The sequence below is a fragment of the Globicephala melas genome, chromosome 4, assembly GCF_963455315.2.
Source record: "Globicephala melas chromosome 4, mGloMel1.2, whole genome shotgun sequence".
NCBI classification, from domain to species: domain Eukaryota; kingdom Metazoa; phylum Chordata; class Mammalia; order Artiodactyla; family Delphinidae; genus Globicephala; species Globicephala melas.
The window spans coordinates 123,935,187-123,954,595 of NC_083317.1; the positions used below are offsets into that span (position 1 = coordinate 123,935,187).

General features: G+C 44.3%; 1 protein-coding gene across 4 annotated transcripts in view; it reads right to left on the reverse strand.

Annotated features, from left to right (window-relative positions):
• ZBTB38 (zinc finger and BTB domain containing 38) overlaps positions 1-3,292 on the reverse strand; it is a 75,907-nt gene extending 72,615 nt beyond the window's left edge. For all 4 annotated transcript variants that reach the window (XM_030873336.3, XM_060298542.2, XM_030873337.3 and 1 more), the window contains exons 1-2: positions 3,149-3,292; positions 1,873-1,944 (exon numbers count right to left, since the gene is read on the reverse strand). The gene's annotated coding sequence lies outside the window, so the exon portion shown is untranslated. The remainder of the gene's footprint in view (positions 1-1,872; positions 1,945-3,148) is intronic.
• Between the last annotated feature and the right edge of the window lie 16,117 nt (positions 3,293-19,409).

Here is a 19,409-nt window from a genome sequence, read left to right on the forward strand (position 1 = left end):
TTACAGGCACTGTACTCTCCCGTTCAAGCTGGTCTTATCTTTAGTTTACTCCGCTAGCCCAGCCAGCTCTCTCTGCTCAGTAGACACTTCTGGGACCCACCAAACCAAGAAAATGGACTTTCAAAGGTTGAAGCACTTTTGCAATACGTAACTTGTTTTTCTATTCCACTCCTCCTTAGCCTGCTCCAGATGTGAGGGGGCTGGGCGGAGGCGAGGCAGCAGTAATAGGAGATGAGGCCAGACGTTAGGCTGCATGAGAGCCTGAGAGCTGTGTTAAACCAGCCAGTAGCTGGTCTTCCCGCACAATGGACAATGTATATTCTTCAGGGTGTGGGTGTGAGTGCCAGAAATGTCAAGTCCAGGGGTAAAATATAATCAGAAACCGGACTGTCCAGTCAGATATTGACAACAAAACTAGAGAAGTAGGTACCAGGCAGCTCAGGCAAGGACTGGAGTCCATTTTTACACTGTGTGTGCTGTTGAAGTGAGCTCATATAGTCTATTTTTATTGGAGGTCTTTATGATGCCTTGGGAACATCATAAAGGCACCACCATATGGTTTCTGATATTTACCAGTGAGGGGGATATTGCACTAAGACCAACAGTGGTGAAAGGCTACATAAAATATCAAATTAGTTCAGGGCTCTTCAGACAGGGCTTATAACCTTACCACTCATTATTTCAGTAAATGTTTTGCAACTTTTCCTGAAAAGAAAAAGCTAGAATTATATATCAAATCCTTTGGGGAGCATTAATCTCCCCAGCCAGAGCCATTTCTGCTTTTACATGTTTCTCTAATAACTTGAGTTGAAGATCCCATCTTGTCAGGAATTCCCTCCACTACCTCCCAATATTAAAAAGCATGCCAAGATCTGGAGGAGGGTAGCTTCCCAACACCCCCAAGAGCAGACAGAACCATGAGTTAAAGAAACCATGAGCTTTCCTAGTGACCACTGGTGGAACAGAATTCTGTTGGACAATTCAAACAACCATGACTAGACCCAGGACCAGGAAACTGAGCCAGAATGGTCCTAGACTAAGAGGACCTTGTGGGGGGGAAAAGGGGGGAAGAATGTCCTTCGTGGTTCACTGGCCACTGGTGGCCTGATGGTGCTCATGTAAATGCTTAGGGTCAGAATGGACCGAGGCATCTTGAAAAATCTCACCCACTGCTCCTTGCCCACTCTTTACCTAAGAGTGTCTGTTAGAGAATTCTAAATACCTGATCACTGTTTATTTCTCCCACTGCTTCATTCTGCTGTCCTATCCTTGAGCATCTCTAAGTTCCTTATTATGCTCTGCCAGAGAGGACTACCTCTTTTCTCCAGAAGTTCTCCTGAGCTGTCACTGGCAAGGGGCTGCTCCCCACCCCAGGGACTACATTTCCCAGACCTCTTTGCAGTCTGATGTGGTCATGTGACTGGCATTTTAGCCAATAGAGTATGAGTAGAAGTGTTGTGCACCACTTCTAGGCAGGGGCCATGAAAGTCTCCATGTGCACCTTTTCACACTCTTTTTTTCTTCCTCCACTGGGAAGTGGAAACAGTCCCAGGTGACCTTGGAAACCACATACTGCAGAAGGTGGAGCCTCTCTCAACCCATGTCTCTGAATGAATGCATGAAAGAGAGTTGCCCCACTAACCTCTACTGTTACAAGGCCAAGAAATAAACTATTATGTTTGAGTCATTATACATTTTTCGGTCTATTACAGCAATTAGCCTATCTTAACTATTCCTATTACCCTCTTTGATACAGCTGTTATCACTGTGTGCAGAAGTCCCTGTGCCTTCTCCCCTTTCCTTAAACCTTACTGCAAAGCAAAAGAATAGATTTAGTAAACTAAGCAGCCATTAGGGACAAATGACACTCACCAAATTAATGGTCACAGCATTCAGCTCTTACAGCCAGAAGAGTGGTTTAGCAGAGCCTCACTTCAAGACAACCTGATATACGAAAATAAAACAAAAAGTAAAATGTAAGACCTACAAAACAGGTATATTGGTGTGCCGTGGTTCATTTCCAAAGAGTGTTTTCAGTTTGTAAAGGAATCTGCCACTCTTTTTCAGTAAGCAACGAGCTTCCCTATTGCATTCATAACATAAGATACATTTTAAAATACCCTCCCACCCCATCATTATAAAACTGAATTTATAAAGAACAATTCTCCTCTGCTAAGTAAGCTGTACAAAGACTAGATAATGACTCAGGAGATGACTTTGGAAGCCAGAACTGGGCATGATTTCTATCTCTGTGTGCTCTGCAGTTCTTATGTACACGTTAAAACTTTTCTCTCGGGAATTTAACTCTCCTGGGTAGAAACTTCCAGAGCTTGTAAAATTATAGGCTATGCAAAAACTTAAGATTTCTTTAGGTGAAATTAAAACAGACACCAAAGATACAATATAATCTGTCTTTGTGCTTAATATCATCCCAGATGCGATGGCACACGTAGAAATGAAAATAAGCTCTCTGTAAACGGGGCAGTGAGACAGTGGAGGTGTACACACCAGAACAACCACAGGCAACCAGAAACACGCTGGGTAAAGGCAGCTGCTTGTGGTCGTTTTCTTACCAGAGCTGCCATCTTTTAACAGGTTAGGTGCGAAAATACCATTTGACGGCATAGGGCACGTATTTGCCTAGAACAGGGTTTATTTTTGTGTCGGATTACTTGGTATAAGATCCAGGAAGCAAATAGTTCAGAACTGAACAAACATTCTGGCTGTCCAAAACAGAGCACTAGGGCAGAAGGAGGAAGAGGAAACAAAACAAGAGCAGTGACGGGGTGGGAGGCACGACGTGGGCCATTTTCCCCAGAATTCAGCCTTAGTGTGTGTGTGTGTGTGTGTGTGTGTGTACACAGATACACACACACACAGATTTATATATATGTGTGTGTGTGTGTGTGTATATATATATATATGTTTTTTTTTTTTTCTTCTGAGAGGAAACGCATTCTTGTCTGGTCCTGTGGAGAAGAAAAAGATCAGAGAGATCCCTTTGGTGCCGTATTTGGAGGGTCTCCCAGATGCAGCCCTCATCCCCCCCTCCGGGCTGGGGCCTGCCAGACACAGGTGTCAGGGAACAAGATGGCGCCCCACAGTGAAGGGTGCTGAGTGAGGGGGTCTGGGGGTGGCCTTCACTTACTCGGAGGCGCTGGCTCCTCTGAAACCCAGACGCTGCCAACTGCCTGGACTCAGGAGTTATAACCGCCTTCTTGCTCTGGGTTCTTCACTTCTTGTCGAGATCAGCTCCACATATCTTTCTGATGATGTCACCCATTCTGACTTCCTACATTTTGAAAGTTGATCTATAAGTAAAACCTTCCGTGAGGCTTCAAAAAAAAAAAAAAAAAAGCAGCAGCAGAAAAGAAAAGAAAGGTGTGCTGTGGGGCGATGGAGAGGAGGAGGAGAGAGGCAGTTGCCTCCTTATTTTGAGATTTGCTGCAGCCTGCGAGTGCCACTCCCCAGCCAGTTTCCTGGCTGCAGAGGGAGGCCAGTGGCCGGGTGTGGGTGACGTCAGGGCCAGGCCTGAGTCATCTCCAGTGGCCGGTTTGCCCTGCCACTCGGAAGGGGACAAAAGGAATCTTTGATGTCCAGAGGCCCTCCTCTCGGGACACTCGCCTGGACGTGCAGCAGGCCAGAACATTCCTGCCGCCTCCCCACCCCCGGCCGCCCTTCCTACTTCCGGAACCATCCCAGGCAGATTCAGCAAGGCCTCCCCAGGGGACATCGCCCTCCTGCATGGCAGAGGCATGGCCGCTCTCTGCCAAAGAAGAAGCAGGGGAGGGTATTTCTCTGGGGATTTCTCACCTCACCCTCCAGCATCCCCCCCCACCCCGCTTCCCTGTGGTACCACCTTACGCAGGGAGTTGCCGTGGTACTCAGAGAGACCTGGAAAGGTAGCGAGTGCTCTTGTCACCCACCCTAGGCAGCAAGCAGAGCTCACTGTCTATTCTCTGCCTTCGCACCATGACCCTGGGCCTCCGCGCTCTGCTCCCTGGCTAGCAGTGTGAGCTTGTACATCCTGGATTGAAGGGGGGGCCCTCTCTTTAAGAGGGGGATTTATATCCCAGTGCCTGCCACGGGGCACAGTAAACACATGATGTATAAGTGAATGATCATTTTAAAATAAAATAGTAAAGAACATGTATCGAATACTTGCAGTGAATGTTAGAGCCTCTGTGCTAAGTGCTTTAGAGATTATTTCGTTTATTTTTATCATGACAAAGCTATGAAGGAGGTACTTTTATTATTCCTAGTTCTACAGATGAGGTGCTCAGAGAGATTAAGACACTTCTCTAAAGTCTCATAGCTAGTTAGTGGCGGAGTCTGCATCATCTGATCTCAAATCCTGTGTTCTCAACCATGATGCTGAGTGGCTGAGCAAACGAATGAATATTGACCAGAAGTAGCCTGTCCAGGTGAGGGGAAATGAGGGTAATGATGGGGCTTGAAACCAAATCCTATGAGGAAATAGCGGAGCAATTAGGGATGATCTGTTTAGGGTAGTAGGCCTCAAGCTCTTTTGATGGGTCAATACGATGTCTGAAGCTTGGATAACTCAGAGTGGCCAGGGGGATGGGGCAGGGGGCGGGCAGGTCTGGTCGGATTCAAGCGGCGGTCAGGAGCTAGAACCAGAAGACAAAGCTAGGGAGGTCCGGTGGTGCGTGGTGGATGCAGTGTCTGAGAGCACAGTGGACAGAGAAGCTCAGAGGAGCCAGGCCCAGACTTGTCTTTATTGCCCCCTGGCCTCAGGAGTGTGGGTGGGAGGGTGAGTGCAGCTAAAGGTACAAGCCTGCGGCAGACATGAAGACAACGGGGAAGAAAGACACGAGAGCGTTCTCAAAGACCCCGAGACTTGGAGAAAGAGCTGGAACTGCCACGTGGTTTCAAAGCACCAGGAGGGGCTGGAAGTGACAGGAAACGGAGCTGGACCTGACAACAGCAGTCACTGCCCTGAGCGCCGCCCTACCAAGAATCAGCTGCCTTTCTGGGACGGAGTGAGAGTCCCATCAGTGGCTGTACTCAAGCCAAGGCGAGGAGGGCTGGCAGCAAGAGAACATCCATTTATGGGGGTATCTGGGCCCTGGATAAGAATGACCTTGGAGGTACCTTCTCCCCCTGTGGTTCATGATTCTGTGGTTTGTACTTTTCCATGATTCCAAGAGGAAGATAAAAGCCAGGACTTTCCAGCTCCTTGTGGCAGTGGGCAGAGAGGTTCTGGCCTCCTCAATGATGCCACTCCGCGGCTCTCCTTTCCGCTGTGGGGCAGGGTGTCTGGTCACGGGATCCCTCTCCTGGGCTCAGGAAATCAATCCCTCTGATCATTGGGGACGCCGTTACTTTGTTCCTGGAACTGCTGCCAGTTGCCGCTCTGAGGACTTACACTTGTGCTGTGGGGTCTGACTCCCCAGGCAGGAGGAATTAGCAGAGGTGACTTTCAGAAGAGAGAAAGCCACGTGCTTTGGATCAGGGCAGCAGCAACCCGGGTCACTGTCAATGTCCGCACAGAGCCTGACCTTGGGCTGAGGAGAGCGCTTTAAGTTCCAGGCATTTCTGGCAAAGGCTTTTTGATGCTTTTCTTCTCTCTGCAGAAAATGCCCCTGGGCACCTCCCTGCTGTTTCCCCAAAGGCTCCATGGCCTTGCTTGCTTCATATACACGGGGATTTATTTCTCTCATTAGACCAATGGAGTCTGATTCTTTTTCAGTCTACCTTGTGGGACCAGGATAATGTGAGGAGAAAGATAAAGCAAAGGAGAAATGACGAATAAGCTTAAGTGAGATGCAGCTCCTTGCACTGTATGCTCTGGGGTTGATTCTAACAGTGAGGATAAAATCAGAGAACTGGGCAAAACATCTATTCGAGGACACAGAGATGTAAGTGCAGTGACACCCCTAACCTCTACGCCATCTGGAGAACCCTCCTCTTTGGTACAACAAATGCAGTTATATACTGGCACGTTAAAAAACAAGAAAAACTTAGAAGACTTGTCTGTATTTGCTGCCTCCAATTTTTCTCATCTCAATCACTTTTTAAAAAACAATTTATTATTATGGTATAATTTATATGCCCTAAAGTTCACCTACTTACAGTGTACAAGTCAATGGATTTTAGTCTATTTGTAGAAGCGTGTGATCCATAACTTCATGTTGGAACATTTTTATCACCCCAGAAAGAACCCTTGTGCCCACCAGCAGTCATTCCTCATTTGCCTACACCTCCCAGCAGTCCTGGGCAAACATTAATCTTCTCTCTGTCTCTGTAGATTTGCCTCTTCTGGACACTTCGTATAAATGGAATCATGCAGTATGTGGCCTTTTGTGTCTGGCTTCTTTCATTCAGCATAATGTTCTTAAGGTTTGCCCATGTTGTAGAGTATATCAGTACTTCATTCCTTTTTATGCCTAAATAATATTCCATTGTGTAGCTATAACCACATTTTGTTTATCCATACATCAGCTGATGAACACATTATTTTCATTTTTGGCTGTTACAAATAGTGTTTCCATGACCATTTGAGTACAAGTGGACATATGCTTTCATGTCTCTTGGGTGGATACCAAGGAGTGGAATTGCTGGGTCATAAGGTAACTCTATGTTTAACATTTTGAAAAACTGTCAAACTGTTTTCCAAAGAGCTGTACCATTTCACATTCCCATCAGTGATGTGTGAGAGCTCTGATTTCTTCACATCCTCACCAACAATCTTATTGTCTGTGTTTTAGATTCTAGCCATCCTACTAGGTGTGATGTAGTATCTCATTTAGGTTTCGATTTGCATTACCCTAATGACTAATGATGTTGAGTATCTTTCCATGAACGTATTGGCCATTTGTATATCTTCCTTGGAGAATTAGACAATTCAAATCCTTTATTAATTTTTTAATTAAATTATTTGTCTTTTTATTTTTTACTTGTAGGGGTTCTTTATATATTCTGGATACAAAGCCTTTGTCAGTTATATGTTTTACAAATACATCTCCCTGTCTCTAGGTATTTCATTTTCTTTATAGTAGTCTTTGACGGAGAAAAAAATTTTAACTTTGATGAAGTCCAACTTATCTATCCTCTCTTTTATCATTTGTGCTTTTGGTGTCACATCTGAGAAACTGTTGTCTAACCCAAGGTCATAAAGATTTACACCTGAGTTTTCTAAGAGTTTTATAGTTTTAGTTCTTACATTTAGGTCTATGATTCACTTGAAGTTAATTTTTATGTAAGGTAGGGATCCAAATTCATTCTTTGCCCATGGATATCCAGTTGTTCCAGAACCATTTGTTGAAAAGACTATTCTCACAAGAATTCTGTATATCTAAAACAGATCTAGAATTTTAAAAGTTATTTAAATATAGTCTATTCTTTCCCCCAACGAATTGTCTTGACCCCTTTGTCAAATCTCAACTGACCACAAATATTAGTTTATTTCTGGACACTTAATTCTGTTCCACTGATCTAGATGTCTGTTCTTACACCAGCACCACACTGTTTTGATTACTGTAGCTTCATAAAAAGTTTGGAAATTCAGAAGTATGAGTCTACCAACTTTATTCTTTTTCACAGTTATTTTGGCTATTCTGGATCCCTTGCATTTCCATATGATTTTCAGGATTATCTTTTCAATTTCTGCAAAAAAATCCAGCTAGGATTTTGATGGAGATCGTGTTCTACCTATAGATCAACTTGGGGAGTATATTCCCAAATTTATTAGCTATATGAGTTTAATGTTACTTAGCCTATACCAGCCTCCTTTTCTAGTCTGAAAAAAAGAAAAAACCCAAAACCAAAAAACACCACCACCTCATGGGTTTGTAATGCAGATTAAATAAGATAGTGCTTATGTAACCCTATTAAGTCCATGACCCACCTGGGCCAGTGTCAGGATGATGTTATAGTCTGAGAAATCCAGCCCAGTCACCAAAAAGTAACTTCAAGTTAACTTATATTCAATACTTGCATTTCTCAAATATCATACAGAGGCCCTTGCAATTCTTCTTAACAGCCTTTTCCCCCTCATATCCAAGCCCTTTATACCCCACAGCATTAGCCTCCCCTTCTTTCTCCCAAGCTCCCTACAAAGCTTTTTCTCCAGCCCTAACCAGTGTTCTTCCAGTCCCTCTACTTCTGTCCAGTTCTTCTTCTGATGGGGCAGGAAAACAAACTGAACAGGCAAAGCCAGAACTCTTCTTAGTGAGCAGGAAGAAAGGAAAATCAGGGAGAACTCAAGCTTAATTTTTGTCCCATCACTTATATAAAGTGTTTAGTGCAATGTCTGATGTATAAGAAGGGCTCAATAAAGGTTAATGGTATGGGGTTTAGATCAGGACCTCTGAGAATCAAGCCTGGAGGCTACTGCTCAGTGGCCCATCCTCACTCATTTAGGTGAATTTGGGATTTTTGCTCTTTTTTCTTACTCCTCAAAGAATCAGGCCCTAGAAAAATGTAAAAAGTTCATCTTTGAGGCTCCCTGAGTCATGTTTGGGGGCCATATCTCTATTTCTTCCCTTACCCAGCACCAGGACCCTATGTTTCCTCCTCTTCTCCCATGAAAACTTCTGGTACAATGCTTTTAAAACTGGAAGTCAAGACCCACTGTCTATTGTGTCAAAACGAGCATTGGTTTCCAGTGACAGAATAAAAGAAAACAGAATAGAAAATTTCCAAGTGCATTACACGTAAGACTTCTGTTTCAGTTTTATAACGTGTGTGAGCTGGGTCTCTCTGCGAAACCTATTTCTTACTGTGGTTCAGGGTTTTTACAAAGTTTAAAAATCAGTGTTGGAGTAGATTTCTTTTTTAATTAATTAATTAAGTAATTTTTGGCTGCATTGGGTCTTCGTTGCTATGCGCGGGCTTTCCCTAGTTGCAGGGAGCAGGGGCTACTCTTTGTTGTGGTGCGTGGGCTTCTCATGGTGGTGGCTTCTCTTGCTGTGGAGCACGGGCTCTAGGTGCGCGGGCTTCAGTAGTTGTGGCACGTGGGCTTAGTTGCTCCGTGGCATGTGGGATCTACCCGGACCAGGGCTCGAACCCGTGTCCCCTGAATTGGCAGGCGGATTCTTAACCACTGCGCCACCAGGGAAGTCCCCTGGAATAGATTTTTCACTTTCATTAAGGTGTTTAAATATCTCATAAGAGCGTAAAGTAACACCCCTCCAAGTGGCCTGTTCATTTTGATGGGGATTGAAACCTTATGTCCTGTCAGTAGTAAAAGATTTGGGGACATTGAGGCCTTTTCCTGTCATTTATAACACTTTGATGGAGGAATATCTTCTGTAACCTGTTTGGACCTACCTTCACCCAGTTCCCTCCCCCCATCCTCCACCCCCACCAGGCTATCTCTTAGCTATCACCTCTTCTCACTCCCACAGTATCTGCAAATCCACACCCTGAACGTGCATGGTGGTTTCTATTTTTCAGAACTCTTTCACCTACTCCATCTCATTTGATTCTCACCACTATTCCATGAAGTCGACAGGTCAGATCCAAATCCATGCTTGACCATTTAACTCAGTATTTAACCTTAAGTAAGTAACTTCTCAGCCTATCTCCTCAGCTCTCTTATATATAACCAGAAAGGTTAAGAGACTTGGCCAACATCACACAGCCTGGAAGTGGCAGGACCAGGAAGAGAACTAGATCTTTCACCTTTTAGCCTCGTTGTTCCACAGACTCTCCTCATGGAGAGGCACAGCTTCTTTTTTGTGGTATGATTCATCTAACTGCCTTACAAAGAATGTTGAAAAAGTAAAGAACATTTTGCACTCTTCCACCATATCTAAAACAACGACTTTTATGGCTCAAATCACAAGACAAATAGCTCTTCATGCCTCGTGGTTAAGGGTTATCACTCTCAACATCAAAGGCTATTTATTAAAGGCTGGGGCGTTGGGAACCGACAGCAAAGTCCAAGGAGGAGGGGCAAACAAGTTCCCCCAGGCTCTGTTTTGGCCTTTGTATTGCAGAGTGCTCCCCCTAGTGGCTCTGGAGGAAAACAGCTTCTGGAAAGCACATTTCTAGATTCCATCCATGTTGATGCCATCAGGGAATGCTGGTGCTTCAAGGGAGCGTGGAGAGCACTTGGTTCAAGATCTCCCGTCACTGATGAGAAATTGAGGACTAGAGCAGTGATTCTCATCCAGGGTCATTCTGCCCCCAAGGGACATTTGGCAACGTCTGTAGACATTTTTGGCTGTTTTTTGGTTGGGGCTGGGGGGATGTTACTGTCAGGGATACGTAGAAGCCAGGGATGCTGCTAAACGCCTACAATATGCAGGACAGCTCCCCCATACCCCCAATAAAGAATTATCCAGCCCCAAATGTCAATAGTGCTGAGGTGGATTAGAGAAATGGTGTGACCCTCCCAAGAACTTGCATTTTTTCCTCCCCCCACCCACCGCCCCGCCCCAGCTGTATTGAGATATAATTGACACATAAACAAAGACTTGCAGCTTATTCACAGCTTTTGACAGCTCAGGCTAAGTGCTCTCATTCATTCCTTTTAAAGCGTTTTTACTAGAATTGAGAAAAATTCAAAAGCAATACACGCTTATCATTAAAAGTAAATGTAATAAAAGATTTTCCATCACTGCACATAATCAATGTTAACATCCTTAGTGGTTTATTAGGTGGGACTATATTAAAATGCCAGCTTTAGATCATTTTTGACTTACAAAAATGGCAAGGTCCTGTGGTAATACTTAAGATATTCATGGGACTTCCCTGGCGGTCCGGTGGTTAAGACTCCATGCCTCCAGGGGCACAGGGGGCACTGCAGGGGGCACAGGTTCGATCCCTGGTCAGGGAACTAAGATCCCGCATGCTGAGAGGCCAAAATAAATAAATAAATAAAAGCTCTTTTAAAAAATCATATTTAAAAAAATGATATTCATCCACTTCTCCATGTGCTTACCACGACAAACTTCAATCCATATACGGAGGGTTCTTTTAACTTTGCTTGTTGTACAAAAGCTGGAATTGACAACAACTTGCTTTTTTTTTTTTAATTTAGTAAATTGTGAATCTCTCTTCAGAGCCTTCAGATAAGGATCTCCTCTATGTTTCCAGAAGTGGGGATGCTCGCTACTGTGGGCTCCAAGGAGATTAGATGGCCTATAAAAGGGCATTTAATGACACTGCGTCACGTGGTGTGTGTCTTTACTATCTCTCTGACACTTGAGAGTTCACTGTTCTGTAGAGAGCTGGGCTCAGCATTAAGATCTTCTGTAGGCCATGCTATCTAACTAGAAATGAATAACATCCTTTTGTTGTTGTTGTATTAATTATTATAGATACTTCCTAGTTACAGCAAGTAATATTGGTTTTCTATTGACTCTGGTGCTATAAAAACTTCATTTCATAACAAATTCCCACGTACTGGTCAATTTTATGTGCCAGCTTCACCGGATCACAGGGTGAAGGGTGCCCAGATATCTGGCTAAACATTATTTCTGGGTGTGTCTGTGAGAACATTTCTGGATGAAATTAGCATTAGCATTTGAATTGGTAGACTGAGTAAAGCAGATGGCCTTCCCCAGTGTGGGTGAGTATCAGACAATCTGTTGAGGGCCTGAATAGTACACGAAGGCAGAGGCAGGGAGAATCTGGCCTCTCTCTGACTTTCTGCTTGAGCTGGGTCATCGATATTCTCCTGCCCTTGGACTGAGACCTATACTGTGGGCTTTCCTGGTTCTCAGGACTATACCACTGGCTTTCCTGGGGCTGCACCTTGCAGATGGTGGAACATGGGACTTCTCAGCCCCCATAATTCTGTGACCAATTCCTTATAATAAATTCTCTCTCTCTGTGTGTCTCTCTGCCTCTCTCTCTGCCTCTCTCTCTCTCTCTCTCTCTCTATATATATATATATATGATAATATAACTCCTTTCAAGTTTGGGAAACAGTGATCTAACTCTTGGTATGGCCAATCATATGTTGCTCACTCATTCTGATAGACAAAGAGGTTTTTCTTCCAGATATTTTTGTTCATTTGTTTGTTTTGCCATTAGAGTAACGCTGCAATAAATATCCTTGCACTTATACTTTCATATTTTATTCCTACGGAATAGATTGTCCAAAGTGAGATTGTTGACTCAATTTTTTCGTGTGTATTTTTAATTTTATAGATATTTCCAGATGGTTTTCAAAAAAGCTGAAGCAAGTCATACTCCTACCAGCAGTATATGAGACTGAACATTCTCTCACATCTTTGCCATCACTGTGTATTATCACTCTTTTTAAGTTTTACCAATCTGATGGGTAAAAATTGGCATCTTGCTTTTGTTTTAATTTGCATTTCCCTGACTCTAAGTATAGTGGTTAAAAGCAGAGTCTGAAGCCCAAATATTGACACTTAATGGCTGTATTCCCTTAATCAAGAGTCTTAAGATACTTTTCACATCTGTCAAATGGAGATAATCGAAGTACCCCCTTACAGGGTTGCTATGAGGATTACGTGAGTAAATATATGTAAAGCTCTCTGAAAAGTGTCTGGCTTATAATGAGCACTGTATAGGGGTTAGTATTATGGGTGAGTTTGAATAACTTATAGTAAGTTTATTGACCATTTTTATGTCTCTTTTGTGAATTGCCTTTCCATATGCTTTGCCTATTTTTCTGTTGATTTGTTTGTCATTTTCTTATCAATTTGTAGGTGCTCTTTGATACCTAATATAGGTATCTTTAGGCACATATTAGCTGTGTGTTGCAAATATGCACTTTTCTCTATCATTGGTCCTTTTTTTTTTTTTTTTTTTTGCAGTACGCAGGCCTCTCACTATTGTGGCCTCCCCGTTGCGGAGCACAGGCTCCGGACGCGCAGGCTCAGCGGCCGTGGCTCACGGGCCCAGCCGCTCCACGGCATGTGGGATCTTCCCGGACCGGGGCACGAACCCGTGTCCCCTGCATCGGCAGGCGGACTCTCAACCACTGTGCCACCAGGGGAGCCCTATCATTGGTCTTTTGACTTTGTGTGTTGTATATATTTACATATACAACACATTTAAATCTGTATGTAGTCAAACACTTTCCTTTATGGCTTCTGTGTTTCATTTCTTGCCTAAGATCCCTTTTGTTTTTAATGTTAAACAAATGTACTCCTAATTTGGAAATATATTTTTAATTATTTATTTTACTCCACTATTTAAATCTCCATGATCATGACCTATGGTAGTGAGAACAAAAACCACAAATTAGCGTCTCAATAAGTTATCTTGTTATCCACAGGAATCTTCCCATCTTTAAAAACACTTTTCATTTGATCGTGTTGCCCGATTTCTCTCCTGCTTTCTCTTTAAAAGGTCCCATTCTTTTTTGCCATTTATCTCCTGTCTTCTCAAAACTCTAATTTACTATCTTCCTCTTTCCTGTTACTGGAAGATAGTAATTAAAGGTTACCAGTAACCAACTACTAACCAATTCCATCACCTTTTTCTTGGTTTGATCCTTCTTGCCCTCACTGTGGCATTTGACCCTACTGGTCACTCCCATCTCCACTGTCCTTTGTTGGACTAAAGATGCTGGTCTATCCTGACTCTTCTTTGGCCCTTATAGCAAACATCATTGTTTGCCTACCCAAGAGCACCTCCATCTCCCTTCCTTCTTGCTGGCAGAGACCACCACCCATCACAGAAGATGATAATGTCACATAGGCACATCTTCGGCCTACCTAAGCTAAGGCACAGGTATATGCTGTGGTCTTGACCAGTGGTCCATGAGGGAAAGTCTTTTGGGTGGGCTACAGGGAAAAAGTTTGCTCTCTTATAAAACAAAGATGCATATTTTATAAGCAACTATATGAAGAGGTGACACCTTAAAGAGCAACAAGGCATCTTGCAACAATGAGGAGAAAAGTCAGAGCGCAAAAGCCACTACACTAAGATGATAGAAAGATGGAAGAATGTGGGTCCTTGGCAACACTGGTAAGCCATGGATCAAATCTAGAAACTCCCATCTCCAGATTTCCTGTGAGTAAGATAATATGTCCCTGTTACTTAAGCCATTTATAGTTCAGTGTCTTCTTACTTGCAGCCCAAAGCTTCCTTACGGAGCACTCACATGACCCCATAACAGCTACTTACTTTTATGGTCTCATAATGGCTCTCCTTGGCCTTCCAGCCCCCTTCTACCATCCTGCATCTAGAACATTCTCTCTAGAGCCACTTTGATTGGAGAATTCTGTTGCTTACACCATCACTGGTAATATTATACCAAGCAAAAGAAGCTAGTTACAGAAGACCCCATATTATATGACTCCTTTCATATGAAATGTCCAGAACAGGGAAATCTATAGGGACAGAAAATAGATTAGTAGTTTCTTAGGTCTAGGATGGGAATGGAGGGTTAGAGGGCGACAGACAAAGGGTATAAGATTTCTTTCTGAGGTGATGAAAATGTTCTAAAATTGACTATGATGATGGTTGTACATATTTGTGAATACACTAAAAAACATTGAACTGTATACTTTAAGTGGGTAAAGTGTATGGTATATGAATTATATCTCAGTAAAGCTATTTAAAAAAATAAAACCTTCAGTGGTCATCCATTACCTAGAGAATAAAGCATGAATTCATTACCTTGGTATTCAAGGCTTACCATCCTCCAGCCTCAAACTACCATCTAACTTAATCCTTCACTACTTCCCTATAAGGCAGACAATCAAACAGATCATGAGTGGTTCCAGAAATACAACCCATGCTTTTCTGCTTCTCTGCCTTTGCTGCTATGTTCTCTTGGCCTAGAGGCCTAGAACCTCTCCCACCACCTTGGTCTCTCAAAATTTAACTTGCCTTCAAGGTCCAGTTCAAATGTTCTCCCTCATCTTCCCAGGCAGAATTGTCCCTTGCTCCTCTGAATTCACAGAATTCAACATACTTCATGTTTATCTGTCCCTTTTACAGGCTTATGGACACACAACCTCATTGACTGTATTAGCTCCACAGTTTCCAAATCAAAATTTGGGTGGTAACAATGTGTCAGGAAGAAAGAATATTGCAAATCAAGACCATTTCAGAGAGTTTAAGTTACGCGGTTGCCTTAATAGTCTTCCCACGAGAGCGGACCATCTCTGTCAGACATAGACTAGTGCTATGTATCCTTTCCTCCCTTGCAGAGTGTTCACCACTGTCTCTCAGGTGGATGAAAGAGCTTCGTTTCCCTTTTTCTCCAGGATGCATGGAAAAATGGGCTTAGGTGCTTTTAATGAATGGTCTGTGTTAATGAATGGTCTGGTGGTTAATGAACCCCTGTGTTATATGCCACATAAGTAAAAGCTAGGTTGATTATACACACATTTTTAAAGACTATAAAAGCCTTTAAAAAAATAAAAGAGAATATTTTTTATAATCCTATGGTGGAGGAGACCTTCCTAAATAAATCACAAAATCCCAGGTGCCATGAAGAAAGTCAGTGATGGGGGCTTCCCTGGTGGTCCAGCGGTAAAGAATCCACCTTACAATGTGGGGGACAAGGGCTCGATCCCTGGTCAGGGAAGTAAGATCCCACATGCTGCAGGGCAGCTAAGCCCGTGTGCCACAACTACTGAGCTCGCGTGCCTCAACTAGAGCCGGCGTGCCACAAACTACAGAGCCCACGCACTCTGGAACCCGCATGCCACAACTACAGAGCCCACGTGCCCTGGAGCCTGCGGGCCACAATTAGAGAGAAGCTCACATGCCGCAACGAAAGATCCGGCATGCCTCCACGAAGATCCTGCATGCCGCATCTAAGACCCGACGCAGTCAAAATAAATAAAATAAATAAATAATAAATAAATATGGGGGAAAAAAAAGTCAGTGAAAGGATTTCTCTCCATAAAAACCTAAGCCTTCAGGATGGCAAAATATACCATAAACAAAGTTAAAGGACAAATGACAGACTCTGAGAAGATATTTTCAAGAGTTATAATAATTAAAAGATGAATATCAGTACTAACTAAAAAACAACACATTAAAAAGGGCAAAGAATATGAACAAGTGATTCATAGAAAAAACAGAAATGACAGTGTGTGAAAGATGCTCAACATCGTTAGCATCAGGGAAATGGACACAATGCAATGAAGGTCTTTTGCTTGTCAGATGGACCACCATGGAAAAGACTGAGACTATCCATAACTGTCAAGCATATGGGGAAAAGATCAAACATATAGTAGTGTTGCATATATATTTTAATATGTATATTTTGTGTGTGTGTGTGTGTGTGGTACGCGGGCCTCTCACTGTTGTGGCCTCTCCCGTTGCGGAGCACAGGCTCCGGATGTGCAGGCTCAGCGGCCGTGGCTCACGGGCCCAGCCGCTCCACGGCATGTGGGATCTTCCCGGACCGGGGCACGAACCCGTGTCCCCTGCATCGGCAGGCGGACTCTCAACCACTGCGCCACCAGGGAAGCCCCTAATATGTATAATTTTTAAAGAGCAATTTCGTAGGATCTAATTATTTTCCGCCACGAACAGGTATTACATTCATAATTCCCAAATCAACTTTTAAAAAACCATTCTTGATGGTTAATGAAGGAAATCTCAAATCCTTCCTATCCCAATTTCCCCATTCTAAGAGGCTTATACTGAGTACGCTTTTTCCTTTCTCCCTTTCTTTCTTTCTTTCTGCATTTGGTCTCTGTTGCTGTGTGCGGGCTTTCTCTAGTTGTGGCGAGGGGGGGCTACTCTTCATTGTGGTGCACGGGCTTCTCATTGCGGTGGCTTCTCTTGTTGCAGAGCACGGGCTCTAGGAGCATGGGCTTCAGCAGCTGTGGCTCGAAGGCTCTAGAGCGCAGGCTCAGTAGTTGTGGCTCATGGGTTTAGCTGCTCCGCGGCATGTGGGATCTTCCTGGACCAGGGCTCGAACCCGTGTCTCCTGCATCGGCAGGCGGATTCTTAACTGCTGCGCCACCAGGGAAGCCCCTAAGTACACTTTTAAAGATAATTTTCAGGTTGCTTACAATACTGAATAAGGAACCCTGGCAGGATTAATCGTTTTGAAAAGCCCTACTCTATTTCTTTAAGTGAGAATTTAATTTTAAAATTCTCCTTTGTTTGCCTGAACTGATATTAGCCATATTACCTGGCTTCTTCTTAATATGGTGCATAACCAACTGACTGACTCTGTGGGGAGGGGCAAGGGTGGGGGAGGGACCGGGGAAGAGAGGGAAGAGAGGATGGGGTAGCTACTGTGTCCCAATTTCCTTCTGCCTGGCTTCCCTTGACCAAGGGTCAGTTGTATGGATGCTTTTCATTTCCCTGCTGTTGGTTTCCCTGCTTTAATATAAGGTTGGGTCTCAGTAAAGAGGTTTATAATCTTTACGGTCCACCCAGTACGCCGACTTTTCCTGAGCCTGATATATTCCTTTATCCCACTGTCCTTCCTAAATAGGGCCCTATCAGTCCTGTAACACATTTGATGAGCTAGAAAAGGGTGTCCCCTCAGGCACAGCCCCCTGCCAGGCTGCAGGGCTCTGTGAGTGGAGCACAGGGGGTCTTCAGGCCCTCCTGATCCCCGGGCCACTATGCTAGCAGCCCTTTTCCTCACACCAGCCCTAGACCAACGGCTGCACAGGAAATCTTTGCAAATTGCCGTTTCCTCATTTCGAATGGTCACAGGACACAGTGGCACCTGCTACAGTTAATGCTGCAGACACTGGCTTGGGTTTCTTTCCTGGCTGCTCCTGCTAAGCTGCCCTTTGAGATTTCATCAGGAGTCCCAATGTCCTGCGTTAATGCTTTTAGCCACTTCACCGCTCCCCCCAGCACACACACAAACACCGCCCCCCCCCACAGGCTCAGTGTTCACCCATGAAACAGAGAGTGACGGAGAAGTCAATCGGTGTCTTATCCTTTTTACTGTTGTGCCCTTATCAGTGAAAAAGAATGATAAGGTAATTTTCATCTCAGCCTTCGGTTTTAAGTTCTGGGCTTGTCTTCCTCAGGGGAAAAGAAATAGTCCTTTGTGCTTCGGAGTCTTAAATAGAGATATTTCTAGGTCCCAGGTGAAGGTCCTTCACTCAGATCTTCGGTTGGAAACCAGTCATATTAAGAAGAATTTTTCAGGATGGCGGAAACAGTTGCTGTTTTGAAAGGAGGAATATTTGGCCCAGGCTTATTGGTGGCTTCCCTGAGATGGAGAAGTGTGTGTGTGTGTGTGTGTGCGCGCGCGCGCATGTGCATGTGTAGAGGTAGTGGGTGCAGGTTTCCAGGGTGGCAGGAGGGTCTGTGTCCCACCATCCCTGTAGGAACTCAGGTGAGAGGCTACCTGAAAGCCAGCGGGGGCTGGACACCACACACTCCTGCTTTGAGAACCTGGATGGGGGTTTCCATGGATACCTGTAGCCAGTGGCAAGAGGAACATAGCAACAAGAAGCCTCTCCATGGTCCTCCAAGCCAGAAAAGGCCAGCACATGGGGTTGCAGAAGAAGCAGTGGTAACCATGGCGCCCTCCATGGCCTATGAATCAGGATATCCCCTCTTTCCCGGGCCTGTGAGAGTCTGGGAGCCAGGGACAGGGAGACCCAATAACCATGATATTGGACTCTTCCCCAACCTTGGTGAGTAAGAAATTTGAAGCCAAGTTGAATTTGATTTTAGAGAAATAGAAAAATGTAGCATCCTTTGCACCTGGATATGGTGGAGCAATTCTTACCTGTCACCTGCATTTCTCTCTAAAATGTAATCTGTGGAATTTCCCCTTGGAATGAGAGGGGCTCCTACATTTTGACCAGAGCTTCTTTAACTCCTTCCTCTGATCATAATCTTCACCTCTTAGAAATTCTCTCTTGTCTAAACAACATGCAGGGGACTTCCCTGGTGGTCCATTGGGTAAGACTCCACGCTCCCAATGCAGGGGGCCTGGGTTCTATCCCTGGTCGGGAACTAAAATCCCGCATGCTGCGCGGCGTGGTCAAAAAAAATAAAAAGAGAGTGAGAAGAATCATGAAAATGGGGTCTGGAATTGGGGACACCAGCCTAGACCTAGATCTTGATGACACTAGTAACTCTCCCACTGCCCAGGAGGTACAGCTGGGGACAACTGGATGAACTGCTAGTCCCTACACAAAGGGATTTAGTTCCTTTGAGTCAGAGTTTTAAATTAACACTCACTGCACAAAAAGGCAATGTGGTACGCACTCTGCGGATACAGAGAAGTTAAAGATATGGTCCTTCCAGGAAGAAAGCACCAGCTCATTGGAGATATAAGACTATGGGCCATGAAATGCAGAATGGGGCCGAGGTGATAGGTAAAACACAGGGAGCCCAGGGAAGCCACAAAGACTGGATGAGTCAGGGAAGTCTCCCTGGAGGAGGCGTCCTGGGAGGAAACCCTTGTCCCATCCAGTTTCCTGATTTCAGTTGGCTGGAAGAGAGAGGTGAAAGGGAAGGAGAAGTTTCCAGGGACTTGAAAAAGGGACAGAGGTGAGAATGCT